Below are 15,555 nucleotides of genomic sequence, written 5' to 3'. Positions count from 1 at the left end.
CGAGCCATAGCTTGCCGACCTCTGTTAAATACCACCAATGTTAGTTTATGTAAGTTCGATTAAACTTACAATTTTTTTTGATCTTATAATGTACATGAATCACTGTTGCTTAAATTCTAGCTTACTGTTTTTTGGAGCACTCCTTTACAATTACCAATATTGTTGTCAATATATATTCTGCAATAATATATATAGATATATACAAGTCGAGAAACACCATAGCACCATTGCCTACCACATCCTGTTCGTATGTATAAAACAGTGTTTCTCAGCCTTTTATGGCTAGCGGCATCCTTCAAAAATAATAAAAAGGTTCCGGCACCCCTACAAGATTTTTCCGCAGGTAATTCATTAGAATGTCACATTAAAATTAAACAGTACTGAATCAACACACACAATGTAGGAAGTTATAATTGCATTTATTCCACTCTAATCTTTTCAAAAAAAGTTGTGAGATTTGAGTAAAAATCAGATCCCCAAAAATTCTCAAATATCTCTTAGCACCCTTGAGCATTAGAAATGACACTCCAGTGTGCCGCGACACCCCGGTTGAGAACCACCAGTATAGAACATTAATTGAAGGGGATCAACAACCTGTATTTGGTATCAAAAATTAACACTCCCATAAAGACCTCTTTTGATTTTATTCGAAAAAGGAAAAATAATGCAGTTTTAAATTTTCAGAAAATAATGTAGTTGGAAAAAAATGTGCAAAAAACTAAAATAACACATAGTTTAAAAAAAATATATATATATATATATTTGAAGTATTAGGTCTTTGCCTGATCATGCACTACAGAGTCATCACCAATCTGGAAAGGCAAAACATCAATCTCAACTTGTCTATGATTTGTTTGACTATGAACATCTGTAGGCAAATTTATCAGTTGAAATTCCCAAAGATTATCCCAGTTTGCAATAAAGTTGGAGAGCTTATTCAAATCGTATGGAACTTGGTGAGAAAACATTCCTCACTAAAAACTAATTATAACTAGTGTATGATTAAAATTTTTTTTAAAGGATACACATGTGACAGATGAAAGCCAAAAAAGGTGTCTATTTGTCAAATGAACTGATTTCGATTTTAAGGTTTTTTGAAACAAGATGTATGGAAAAGAGCCATGTCTGGTAGTCCATCTGTATAACACATTACAACAAACCAATATTGACGGAGATTGTTTTCTAAAGCTGGTGTAAGGTAAACTTCCTAAACATTTTAAACTGATTTAAAAAACTAAGTATTTTATCAAAAAGTAGGCTGCCAAATATATGAAAATTATATATTTCCTAAATCAACAGTTTTACTTCTGTTTTTCAACGCTGCTTTTGTTTTGCCTTTGATAAATAGTCGGACTGTTAAATTTTAACAACTAAACATTATAACAAAACATACTGATGTTCTTACCTGATATAAGTTAGATTGACACAGCTCCAAGTTACATTGACACAGCTCCAGCAAAAGAATCGGCTGTGGATCCTAAATTTAGGTTTATAACTGATGGAATTTAAACTATAAATTTTAATATATTCTGTCAAACTAGGGTCACCAAAGGCCTATAGGCCACAAACAGTACACAAAATGCCTTCAGAGAGGCTTTACCGAAATCTGATGTACGAACAGGATACAGCAGGCAATTGTGCTATGGATGTTTGTCTAACTGCTTCGTTTGAGCCTGTGTACCTCAGTTGGTTGTGCAACCAGAGGTCATGAGTACGAATTTTACTATAGGCTAGTTGTTTAAGCCTATCCTTGCTTGCATTACAATCTTGATCAGGCTGACTGATTTTGGTAAGCCTCCGAAGGCATCTTGTGTTCCATTGGTCAAATATCACAATATCACACTTATTCAAACATATTGCCCTAAAGAATATAAAATAGACTTGGAATTTACTCAGATGTAAATCCAAACACAATTTTGATTACATTTTGAACTAAATTACAATTTCATTAAGCTAACTTCATCCGATCCGTAAGAAATCAGTGCATTTCTAAGCAAAAAGGTCTACGACAATCAGGGCATCCAATGGCAGAAAAGTCTAGACTTTTAGACCTTGAGGTCCTGGCAATGCACTGATTTGGACCTTTAGGTAAACTCCCGGCGTAGATAAATTCAAAATATTCATTAAAAGTTCAGAAAAGATGACAAAAAATATGAGATAGGATTAATAACACTTGACCCACCTAAACCCTAACGCTAACCCGAATCCTAACCCAAATAATGTGCGTTATTTTGATAATTCTTTAAATGCTGGGGAAAAAAGCCCCAAATCGGATGGTTTCTCGTCCATTGTATTTAAGATTATTACAGCACAAATTGAGCAGTGGCGTATCCAGGGGGGGGGGTTTGCCCCCCCCCCCCCCCCTTTTCGTAAGTGACAATATCGTTTTTTTGTTCGTTTTTGTCAACGTTTAAACTCACCGTCCGAAGCTGGGTTTTTTTTAATGTAATTGGGTCACGACTCACGCGTCTTAAGCTAATGCAAAACGAAGATCGAGCGCAAAACGCTGTTTTTCGTTTTTGTTTGGTCGACCATGAACGCGGGATATTTTTTCTCTCGCATTTCATTATTTGTTCAGGTTGGCTGATTAGCAAGTGTGTGTTCGACAATTAACAACAATAAATCAAGCGGTCTCCGCCTTTTCTCGCTTATAACGTCGAGTTAGGCGGTGCTGATGTTTCTCGCAGTTTACCAATTGACTTTTCTGCATCCGTTTTGTTTACAATTTAATGCTATCTTTTGAACTAGATCAGCGCTGCTTTACTGTTGCGCCGTGGAGGGCTGCCACGTGCGTCGCGGGCAAACTTGCAATAAAATTAAAAGAAATGCCGTTATACCAAAAAAAAATCGCGCTCGCTTCGCTCGTCAGGTGTGCCCTCACTTAAAAAGGTTAAAAACACTGATTTTAGAACTATTGAATTAGCGTTTTTATGTTATGCTAGTCGAATAACACCCGGGAAAACGATCTTCGTTTAGTATTGCAGGTGGCCAAAGACATGCTTGTAATTTAGGGTGGTCCCGTACATGGATCTACCAAAATCAATCACATATATTTCACGGTCTTGTTTTCGATTTACTCAAGAAGTTAACGATTGCACTAAGCGGTATTATTTATGACGTCATCACAATCGCTATTTTATGAAGTCATTAACGTCAGACTGAAAAAACGGGGAATTCCCCAAGTTGAAAATTCGGGACCCCCCCTTTTTAAATTTCTGGATACGCCCCTGAAATTGAGGTATTGTGGCCTGAAGCGTTATAATTATTAAATTATTGCACATTATTCGGGTTAGGGCGCTGGTTAGCGTTTGGGTTTGGTTGGGTCAAGTATTGTTAAACTTAATCTTCTTATGCACATTTGTTAATGCAAATTAGTGCATTGTCCAAGACCTCCAAGTCTAAAAGTCGGACTTTTTGATCCTTGGAATGCACTGATTGTTGTAGACCTTTTTGCTTTGAACTGCACTGATTTCTGACGGATGGGGTGCTAACTTTATATATATGTATCTATTCCTGTTTTTGATCAAATAATTGTCTAAGTTTTTTTCATTTAACGATAATTAATTAATAGAGCTAATGAAATTTGATATTAAATTTTATATCAACCCCGTCAACTTGATCCTTAAAAAAGGGTTGAAAACAGTTTCTTAATGCAGAAGTATGATGACCCACTAAACCAGGGGTCCGCAAATACGAGGGCTAGGGTGAGGCCATGCCCCTCAAAGATTAAAATATTGTAGTAGTTCCTTGGCCCTTTCCAAAAACATTCTCTAGATTCAGTATATTAAGATTTCCCAAAGAAAAGTAAGAAATATTTACATGTAGGGGTGCCTCTGTTGGATCAAATATTATACGTTTTTATAAAATTCGCCATTTTAACCTAATGCACTGTTCAAGCATGATTTAATCTGAACATCACTGGTTAAATGTTAAAATGTATCATAAATAAAGCAACATTCAACAGCTAATTGAAAGAACCTCACAAAAAGATATATAAACCAATCTGAAACTAAATTAACTAAAAATAATGTGCATCAGGCCACAACTCAAGAATCGGAACCTGCTGTATGCATCACAGATATCCTCTTGAATATAGAATGCTGCAAGCTCTAACAATTCTTATAGTCATCTCTAGGTGTTCCTTTTCAAAGTAAAATGGATTTTACTAAAATTATGAGCTGATCTTTATCTCCATTCTCCATTTTTGGTTAAGAATTTTTCTTGTAGGCAAATGAAACGTTATTTAGATTTTCAAATGGTAAGCTGTTGAAGCCTTTTTAAAACTTTCCAAATATAAGAACACCAGGAGACTTTCTAGCTGTAACCTGATCAGTATTAGAACTAGTAGTTTCAAAACCACAGCTTCCACTGAAGATTTGTATTTCCATTCATCAAGTAGCTTTTCTGTTGCTGTAGAGATCAGTTCTGTCATAGGTTCATTAGATTTAGTAGAAAGCTTTGCTCCTAACAGCTTAATGCCATTAGTACCTGAAAGATGTATGGGAAACTTCTCTTTTTCCTTTGAATCCAAAGTCATCATAAGTTTACAATCCCAATGTTAAGATTCAGTTCCGGCCAGTGCCAGTGTTGGTTGCAATTGTTCTTCAATGACTTCAGCAGTTGCTTTTACAGTTTCAGTTGGATATCTCGGAGCTTAAGAGTGGTGAACGTTGATTTTTGTTACATCTCCGCCACATACAGTTATCAGGTCTGAGACAACGCAACAGAACTTACATGGTTTCTCACAGAACAACCAACATTTGAAGGATGTTTACAAATATCAAATGGAACATGAATTGTTGTGCCAGTTTTGATGGTGGGATGGTGACTACATGAACTACATGTGGAAGCTGCTTCTTATCCAAGATTACTGTCAGATCAGAAATCCATTATTTGATCAAATGAAGTATTTGCAGTAGTCCTTCCCACAGTGATTAACTGTTTTCGCTCCTCTTCTTTTTGTAATAATTCTGAAGCCTCCCATCGCGTTGCATTTTTTAAAATCTTTACCTGTAAATGTAGCTGTCCTGTCTGTCATCATGCTTTTCCAAAGGACATAGTCTAAGACTCTTCCAATATGCTTTCTGTCATATGCCTTTAGGTTTTGCAAACTTTTAACATATTTTTCATAAAAATTAATGATTTTTTCTTCAATCTTCTTCTGTGTAATACTATTAATACCAGCAAATGAATAAAGCTTTAAAATTTGACGTGCAACTTTTCGCAGCTGTTCTCTTACTTCCTTGCTTGCATGGATTTAATTCTTGGATCTCATCATTAAATGTGCTAAATGAAAACAAAACAGCATGGCCTACTACATACTTGTTACGCCCATGCGAATGTCATACCTGTCTGTTTAACAGGAATGGTGACTATCATGATTGCCTATTTAACTAAATAAAGAAGTATTTTGCCAAATCAAGTAAAACTGCAAATACACAACAGTTCTATCGAAATGCCAAACACTGGCTTTTCCCTGCTAAACAACACGCTAAGCACTTTTCTCAGAATGGCACAAAAAAATTATTTCCTGCCAATTTTAGTGCATAATGTTCCTACATATTCAGCATTTTAAAAATATATTGAATATGTGTAGAACAAGCACACGTTTTTTTTAGTAAATGGATCTTTCAAAAAAAAAAATTGTCACAATTTTTTTTTTTTTGAATAATTTCTTCGGTTTTCTGTTTGATTCTTCGGCCGACATAGTCGCCAAGTCTCCAGCTTTCTGTCATACTGCTGAGAGCCGTCTTACTTTGAGCGCGACTAAAATTGTCACACAAAATATGTACACTATCCCCGTAAAAAGTCGTGAGTGTTCGTTCGATCCAGGTGATGGCAAAGAGTGCTTGTAATCTAACACTATTTTGGCCATTACCACACCAAACTGATCTGTTACCGCAATCTGGGTTTACTTCTAGGTATATGTTTTTAAAAAACTCTCCTCATTTTTTTTATTCCGTATCTGGAACCAAAGCTCCGTAAGCACGTTGTTCTCTTAAAATTAAACTATGCAAATTTGAATCTAATAAATATTTTGTTTTGCCTAACGCGATATGTAATGAGGATTGTTGTCTCAATACATATTAAAATTTTTCCTAACATAAACTGCTTAACCAAGTTGTGCAGTTCTTCACGAATTTTAACGAAACAAGCTATTATAAGACTCTTTACGAGAATCTTCATGTTTGCTGAAATATATTTTTTGTGTGGGGTAATTCCATGTCAAAGCAACCAACCTATTTAACCCATATATTTTTTAAATTGCTCAAATTTTGTACATGTGTAGAGTTTTTCCATCCTGATTACAATAAACTTTATTTTACCAAAATTTTTTGAGGGGTTAAAAAGTTTCGCTGTTTTGAAATATTGGGATTTTGTGCTCGCTGAACCGTGAAATTCATTGATTTTTACTCATGCAAAGTTCAATCTAGCATAACTTTTTTACCCCTCAACCAATTTTGACAAAATAAAGGTTTCAATGATCTGGCTGAAAAAAAGTGTGGCAAATATAAAAGAAATCCAAGGTGTAGTGGATAAAATTTTCCTTTTTTCTGGTTGATTTGACATGGAATTACCCTGTGGTCAAGCGTCGTCCTTTTTTTTTTTAAATGAAAAGTTTTGATAACTAAAATCAGATGCTGGCAATCTGGCTGCGTTTGGCGCATTGAGTTAGGCTGGACAAACGTATTCAAGGCCTTTGTGTTAAAATGATTTGTTACATAGTGTCTTAAAACCGAGGTCAGCAACCTTCGGCCAGCAGGCCGGATCCGGCCCTCCAGTGAAAATCATCCTGCCGCAAACTCTTTCACAAACTGTACTAGGCCAGCATGCTCAAAATTTTAAACTGTTTTAACTATACGAAATTGAACAAAATTTTTCGCCGCACGTATCAAATTTGACTTTGAATTACATTGGTGTTTTGATGTGTTATTCTCAGACCAAAGGTGACATGCGCATGACAATTATAAGAAGGAAATTCTTCGTAGCATGAAACTTTCTAAAACGCAATTTTCTCCAAATTAATATGTATTATTTAATGATAAACATTACCAAAAAGAGTCACAGCTCCTTGTAAATTTAAAGGTTTTGCGCTACACCCGCTACTTTCTTGTTGTAGTGTAACTAGACTCATTTTCACTGCATCAAACATTTGAGTTTGTCCCTGATTAAGTTATTATATTAAAGTGCTTAAAAGCCACACGTATTTATAAAAAATTGTTAGCGGAAATTTAGTACAGCCGAGAACTTGCTGAATTTTGTCTGGTCCGCGACTTGGTAAAGGTTGTTGACCTCTGTTTTAAAATTTATATTGCCCTCTGAAAAATCCTTAGATGCGAGCCTTATAATGTTGAGTTTCCTAAAACGATTGCGATGAGACGTCGGGCATTTTTAGTGAGTCACGCCAAAAAATCATTACACACCTTGCCAGTAATTATTGCACTAAGAAAGCGCAATAGCGGACGGGGCTTAAAGGGGTTATGGCGGGGAGTTGGTGCCAGTGGGGCTGCAGTCATATTGGTGGCTAAATCATATTTCTCATCTGAATGAGACATCATAAGTAGTAAAACTCAAGGCTTCTTTTCAGTTGTGTTACAGAACTCTTTCTCTTTAAAAACGCATAACATATAGATCTGTCTTAATGAATAGAAACACAATAAACTAGACAGGGTGTGCGGTTTTTGTATATTTTGCTAGGGGGGTATAGCGCGGTTCTACTATATTATACCAGGGGGGAATAGCGCAGTTCCACTATACTTTACCAGGGTGTTACACCTTGGTTATTCTATATTCTTTAAACGGGTCTTATTTGTCAGTGTCCATATACTCCCAATGTTGTGCTTCCAGTTTCGGTGCTTTAGCAGGCAAAAGCGGAAGTGGCCCGAAGTTGCGTGTTATAGGTTGGACATGGTGCACTTTTACAAGTTTGATTGCCAGTGGTCTTAGCATAAATTTTGCTGCGAAGCAAACCTATAACTTCTCTTTATAATTAAAAATATTTGACATTTTTTTCTTGCACCCCTATACGCCTCTCATTGGGGACAAAAGTCAATAGAGTGACGTAATCGATTTAGTTCTTAACAGCTATCTACTCCAATCTATCGGCAGAAAACCTTCAATAGAGAATTCATTCATATCGCTTGCTTTATTTTGGCCGCGAAGCGGCTGGCTCCCTGCTGTGCTTATTTTGTCCAGCGCATGCAACATTCATCGTGCAAAGTGTCTCGTCTCAGTGAAACTAAGCACGTGCGACTTGCCTTTTAGAAAGAGGCTTCTCTTAGTAAATTAACTTATTGCTTTTACAAAACAACATATTTTACCGCCGCAAGTTTAAATAAAAAATCTGCCAGGCAGTGTACACCACTTTGTTTGCAATTTTTTTTGCATCAAAAAATCACTTTAATTTCTATATTTTTGGTTAATTATTTTCCCCAATGGGTTAATTATTTTGAGTTGAAGGTCAAAATTTTGCTGTGAAGCAACCTATAATTTGTCTTTATAATTGAAAACTATTTAACAATGTTTTCTTTAGTTTTTTAGACACCTCTAAATACAAAAATGGCCGAATTTTAATTTTGCCCCCCTAAAATACTCCGTATTTTCAAGAGGTAAAATGTTTATTTTAACATCCGCTTTAAATGGTTCTCTAACATTTGTGAAATTTTCAGATTTTTATGTCATTTCCTTCTAGTGTAAATATATCATTGAAATTTCCTAAAGTGCTGTGCATTTTGACCCCCCGGATAAACAGTTCAGGGCTAATGTTTAAAATTTTTTTACTTAGCATTGTATATGTCATGTATCCATCATCCATAAATATATCAGATTTTTTTTACATTTTTTCATCTCTGAAAAGTGCCGAAAACCAAAATTAACAAAAAATGACAGTTTTACCCCCCTAAAAACCACCCCTTAGAACCTAGGCAATTTTTTTTATATTAGAAACAACTTTGGGAGGGTATTTAACAGTTGTGAAAATTTCATGTTCCAACTATGTTTTTTTCCTTGTCAAAAGTGAGCCATAAAAAATTGACTGAAAAAAAAAAATAATAATAATTCGGACAAAAACAACATGTGTCCAAAAAAAAATTTTTTTTTTCGGGCCACATAATTACTGTTTTTTTGAACAAAGCTATTTTTCAAAAAAAATTCGAGTATTTGGGTTGTGAGACCTCAGTACTAGCAATTTTGGTTCGCACCAAAAAGTATTTGCGGACCCCTGCACTAAACTATACTAATATATATTTATATTGATCTATTGTAGAATGTATGTATACTATACACTTGTGGCCTTTTTTAGTGGGCAGCAAGCTATTGTTTTATATTTAAGATTTATCATGTAATTGTGGGCCGCATGATAGCCAAACGTACTTTGTACTGTTAAAAGATGGTGTGGCTAAGCAATGTAAGTATAGCCTCCAGTTAGAGTCAATGGGGCTGCAACCACAGGAATACATATTGGTTGCTTAATCATATTTGCCATCAGAATGAGACGTCACAAGCAGTAAAACACAAGGCTTTTTCTCAGTAGTGTTACAGAACACTAAATGAACAAAATGCACACACAGATTTGTCCCAATCAATAGAGACACAACCCACTAAGTATTTGGGTTGCAAGACCTTGGTACTAGTAATTCTGGGTCGCGCCAAAAAATATTTTTTAGGACCCCTGCCCTAAACTACTTTTAATTTAACCATAAAAATACCATTTTTGGTCTTTACTTAAATCTGTAGCGACACGTCATCACATTGTTATTTATCACAGAAAATTCTTTGTTTTATCGCTGATGACCGTTTAATGTTTCGTCATGGAAATATACTAAAAAAAACCATTGCAGCAAAAGTTTGCAACCAAAGCTGTTTGACACCAATTTTATGCGTCAGAGTTATATCTGATGTCACGCGCATCCGTTTTATACATAGGTTGTTAAAGCGCTGTCATGTGAGCAAAGTTTATGTTTTCGCAGTTACGTTAGATATACGTTGTTGTTATTTGTGCGAAGCTAGAAATGATGTTGCAACCGTTTCTCGTCTCAGTGAAACTAAGCACGTGCGACTTGCCTTTTAGAAAGAGGCTTCTCTTAGTAAATTAACTTATTGCTTTTACAAAACAACATATTTTACCGCCGCAAGTTTAAATAAAAAATCTGCCAGGCAGTGTACACCACTTTGTTTGCAATTTTTTTTGCATCAAAAAATCACTTTAATTTCTATATTTTTGGTTAATTATTTTCCCCAATGGGTTAATTATTTTGAGTTGAAGGTCAAAATTTTGCTGTGAAGCAACCTATAATTTGTCTTTATAATTGAAAACTATTTAACAATGTTTTCTTTAGTTTTTTAGACACCTCTAAATACAAAAATGGCCGAATTTTAATTTTGCCCCCCTAAAATACTCCGTATTTTCAAGAGGTAAAATGTTTATTTTAACATCCGCTTTAAATGGTTCTCTAACATTTGTGAAATTTTCAGATTTTTATGTCATTTCCTTCTAGTGTAAATATATCATTGAAATTTCCTAAAGTGCTGTGCATTTTGACCCCCCGGATAAACAGTTCAGGGCTAATGTTTAAAATTTTTTTACTTAGCATTGTATATGTCATGTATCCATCATCCATAAATATATCAGATTTTTTTTACATTTTTTCATCTCTGAAAAGTGCCGAAAACCAAAATTAACAAAAAATGACAGTTTTACCCCCCTAAAAACCACCCCTTAGAACCTAGGCAATTTTTTTTATATTAGAAACAACTTTGGGAGGGTATTTAACAGTTGTGAAAATTTCATGTTCCAACTATGTTTTTTTCCTTGTCAAAAGTGAGCCATAAAAAATTGACTGAAAAAAAAAAATAATAATAATTCGGACAAAAACAACATGTGTCCAAAAAAAAATTTTTTTTTTCGGGCCACATAATTACTGTTTTTTTGAACAAAGCTATTTTTCAAAAAAAATTCGAGTATTTGGGTTGTGAGACCTCAGTACTAGCAATTTTGGTTCGCACCAAAAAGTATTTGCGGACCCCTGCACTAAACTATACTAATATATATTTATATTGATCTATTGTAGAATGTATGTATACTATACACTTGTGGGCCTTTTTTAGTGGGCAGCAAGCTATTGTTTTATATTTAAGATTTATCATGTAATTGTGGGCCGCATGATAGCCAAACGTACTTTGTACTGTTAAAAGATGGTGTGGCTAAGCAATGTAAGTATAGCCTCCAGTTAGAGTCAATGGGGCTGCAACCACAGGAATACATATTGGTTGCTTAATCATATTTGCCATCAGAATGAGACGTCACAAGCAGTAAAACACAAGGCTTTTTCTCAGTAGTGTTACAGAACACTAAATGAACAAAATGCACACACAGATTTGTCCCAATCAATAGAGACACAACCCACTAAGTATTTGGGTTGCAAGACCTTGGTACTAGTAATTCTGGGTCGCGCCAAAAAATATTTTTTAGGACCCCTGCCCTAAACTACTTTTAATTTAACCATAAAAATACCATTTTTGGTCTTTACTTAAATCTGTAGCGACACGTCATCACATTGTTATTTATCACAGAAAATTCTTTGTTTTATCGCTGATGACCGTTTAATGTTTCGTCATGGAAATATACTAAAAAAAACCATTGCAGCAAAAGTTTGCAACCAAAGCTGTTTGACACCAATTTTATGCGTCAGAGTTATATCTGATGTCACGCGCATCCGTTTTATACATAGGTTGTTAAAGCGCTGTCATGTGAGCAAAGTTTATGTTTTCGCAGTTACGTTAGATATACGTTGTTGTTATTTGTGCGAAGCTAGAAATGATGTTGCAACCGTTTTTCGACGTAGAAACTGTATTTTTCGCGTCAGAAATAAGTGTAGAAGAAGGTTTGAGTTAACGCCCTTTGTCATGTGATTTTTTGTTAAATATTGTAAGAATTGACGACGTAAATCCTTCCTCTTTTCACAGAAACTTTCTAACTGATTTTTGTCTATAAATAGTGTGATCAATTAATAAAGAATGCCAAATACGCAGACAACAAATTCGGGTGGTTGTTTTCTGAGCTAAGGCTTTATACGAAGCAGAAGATGAACAATTCAATTTGAATGCAGTATATAAACATTTTAGTTGTGAGGTTGATACACCGAGGCACAACAAATTGCAACAGAAGGTTTTTTTGTTGATTCATGACCAGAAAGGTGCCAGAAACTCCCAAAAAAAGTCCCCGAAAATTCATAATGACGTCATCCATATTCCTTATAGGCTCAAAAATTCAAAGTTCTTCTAGATACTCGCAGTTAGTCTCAAATTAAAGAATATATTGTTGTTAACAAAAAACTCAATTAGGTCAAATTGATTAAATCAACTCATTAAAGACCCTTTAAGAAAAATCCTGTTATTACGTAAAATTTGCACTAAGCTGCGCGCAGGCTGGTGAGAAGGACCTAGTATAGAAACTAACGCCTTCAAGTACAAAACATTAAATTGTTATATTAATAACACATGATATGACGTCATTATGATGACGTCACTGGACAAGTTATTTAATTAAAACTAAAGAGAATTACGCAATCAATTCTGTTAAATTTTGTTAATTGTTCAAAAAATAAATTGAAGCACCACATGGATGTAATTAACAGTTGTCACTTATAGATTATCGTCCAAGGTTTCTTCTTGGACGACAACATTTCTGCGGGACATTCCCTTGCGTTGACCGCATGCAAAAGTACATTGCAAATTATGCTTTCTGCACGTACATTTTACGGTTGTGCATGTCGTTGTACAATTACACCGTATCACCTTAAAGGAGGTTCTGTGTAGCTGCTCTTAAATCTGTTAAAATAGGCTTTAAAGTTCCATTGATATTTTCCATCCCCAGTCCTCTGGATTGAGGGAAAACTCTCGATCTTTCCACTTTTGAACCTGAAAGTATGTGCGCATACTATGATATTTTATGGAAGCGGATGTAGGGGGCAAATTTTTAGGTTCAACACACTTTGTTGAATTGCTAGCTATCTTTAAGTAGAATTTTCTGTGTCTTAACCGGTATCACCATTATAAAGATTATTCGGTTTTCCTATACCGAATAAACGTGACGTCATGTCGCATCCTAGTATTGCGTGTAGGAATAGTATACTCTGTGAGATTTCTTTTCAGAGTTGACGCTTTACCAATGTGATATCCCAAGTTTTTGTGCTGGATGAGTTACTTTTGGGAGCATGACATAAGTACAACTTGTAAAGACTATCCTCATCTACCTCAACGTGATGAATTAAGAGAACTATAGGATCTGAATCATCTCCAACTACAATTGTATTGGTTTCATTAAATGACTGGACAGCGGTTTGAATAATGAGGACATCAGCGTCTTCTGGAGCATGAAGAACAGTACATTTTATTAAGAAATTTTTGCTTGTTTTTTTAAATTTCTCAGAAACACCACAGAGCATGTCACCACGGAAGTCAACAGGTACTCCACTATTTCCATGTGTTCTTCTTGCATGAGTCGAAGATTTAGTTGACAGTTTCCCACATTCGTAACCATCGAAAACAACAAAGAGATGATTTATATTTCGTCATAACATATTCGCAATAAGTTTGACAAATTTCATTGTAAGTTTGAATTGCTGGGATCCATGGTATTCTGTGAAGTAGGGATCCTCCATCAACCACATATTGGACTGGTTCGAGGTCATTAGGAACATTAACATTAACAGTTTTCGATTTTGTCCATAACGCATTTGCCAAAGTTGGTTTGCATGCTTGCCGCATCACAAAAGGGGATTCAAAAAGGGCTGTCGGTTAAATACACAATTCAAACTTAACACTCTTTGAAAACATCTTCATCCAATTTTTTCGCAGCAATTACCAAACGTTGAAACAATAGATGTGGATTGATGTGTATTTCATCACCATCAAGTTTACACATAGACTTATGCCCCAAATTCTGAAGCATTTTTCGTGTTCTTTAATTTTAGGATTTTCAGACCAAGTGACTTTGCTTCCAAAATGTTAACATCATTGTCAGCGTACGTTCCATTTGCAATGTTGCATAGCTGAGCTGTTGACATAAAAGGATTTCGGTCTTTAAAAAAAGAAATCAATTTGTTTTCGTTGCTTATGTATTTGATACCAGTTGATTCTTGAAGAGTGTTATTAAATTTTGCACATGTTGGCATTGATAAAAGCCATGTAATTCTGTGTTGCTCCATCATTCAACGGCCTCTAGTCAAGCGACCAGTTGATTTTAGGCTTCTCATAAGAACGAAGTCCAGCCCAAACTTTATCATTTCTTCTGACCACGTGGAAACCATTTTTAAATCTCATATAAATGTCCGGATGAGTTTCAGGGAGTTGCTTCATATCTTCCAAATATATTCTCAGGGACTTAGTGTACAAGTTATGGCCAGTCGCAGCCAGGTAGGGTAGCATATTTGATAGGCTCTGTAAGTGTAAACTTCAATTTCCAGTCCTTTTGCCCTCAATAAATAATTGCAAGATTTCAACTAAATCAAGACATTGAAACCACAATTCAGCTGTTTTACATCCCCGATGTGTTTGTCGAAAAGACTTGAGCTTTTCATTCAGTTCAATTAGTTGTGCGTTGGTATTTAAGTTACCTTGTGATACTTGTTTTGCTATAACCATATTATATAGTTCATGAAGATCTTGAAATATTGGTGAATTTGACTCATGTGATTCATTGATTGAATTGATGCTGCCTTTATTAGAGTCTGTCAAATTAAACTTTAATATTTCACAAAATATTGTTGAGTAAAGTTCAGAGCTAACAAGTAAATGACCCCTAACCGCCTTTTCAGATAAAATGTGTTGAACAGCATTTTGTGAAAATATTTCTTCTAGGGTTTCGCTTAGACCAGTTCCACACATTAGTCGCCCAATGCACCCCATAAAACTCATTTGTGCGTGAAATCCTCCTAACCGCAAAACCACTCGTTTAAGTTTGCTTTGTGGGGGCTCTGCTTGAATAATCATCATGGCCTTCCAATAAAGCGGTTGATCAAAAGTTATAATTGGAATAACTTATAGGTCGCTCGACATTTTCACATATAAACACTAACGTTGAAAATATACAGGTTGGATCGCTTGGGTTTATGTCAATCATCGGTAAGCATATTTCCAAGGACTTTCCTGGAAATATTCTGGGTGTTCAATTGTGTTTGAAAACACGTTTTGCATGGTGCCACCCCATATAGCTGTTAGTTAGGCCGTCTACATGTACAACAGCAAATGAACTAAACTTGTCTGTTTTTTGCACAAAAATGATGATTTTGCACATATCATTATTTGCTTTAGTCAATATGACGTCATAATAGCATTCTATGTTTAGACACCTAGGTAGGCTACAAACAACCTTCGATAGGTGAACATATATTTCAAAAAAAGGCAATCTGGCTAATTTAACTGAAGTAAATCTTCTGGGCCTGCAGCGGGTGACTATTGACCAAACCATTAATGTAATGCTGTTTCCAAATGAAAAGTTAAATTTTGAATTTTCCTGTTGTAATGGAACTGTTACCTTAAAGTTTACAGCTGTGA

The sequence above is a fragment of the Ascidiella aspersa genome, chromosome 3, assembly GCF_963924565.1.
Source record: "Ascidiella aspersa chromosome 3, kaAscAspe10.2, whole genome shotgun sequence".
Taxonomy (NCBI): Eukaryota; Metazoa; Chordata; class Ascidiacea; order Phlebobranchia; family Ascidiidae; genus Ascidiella; species Ascidiella aspersa.
This window is presented reverse-complemented; position numbering follows the sequence as displayed.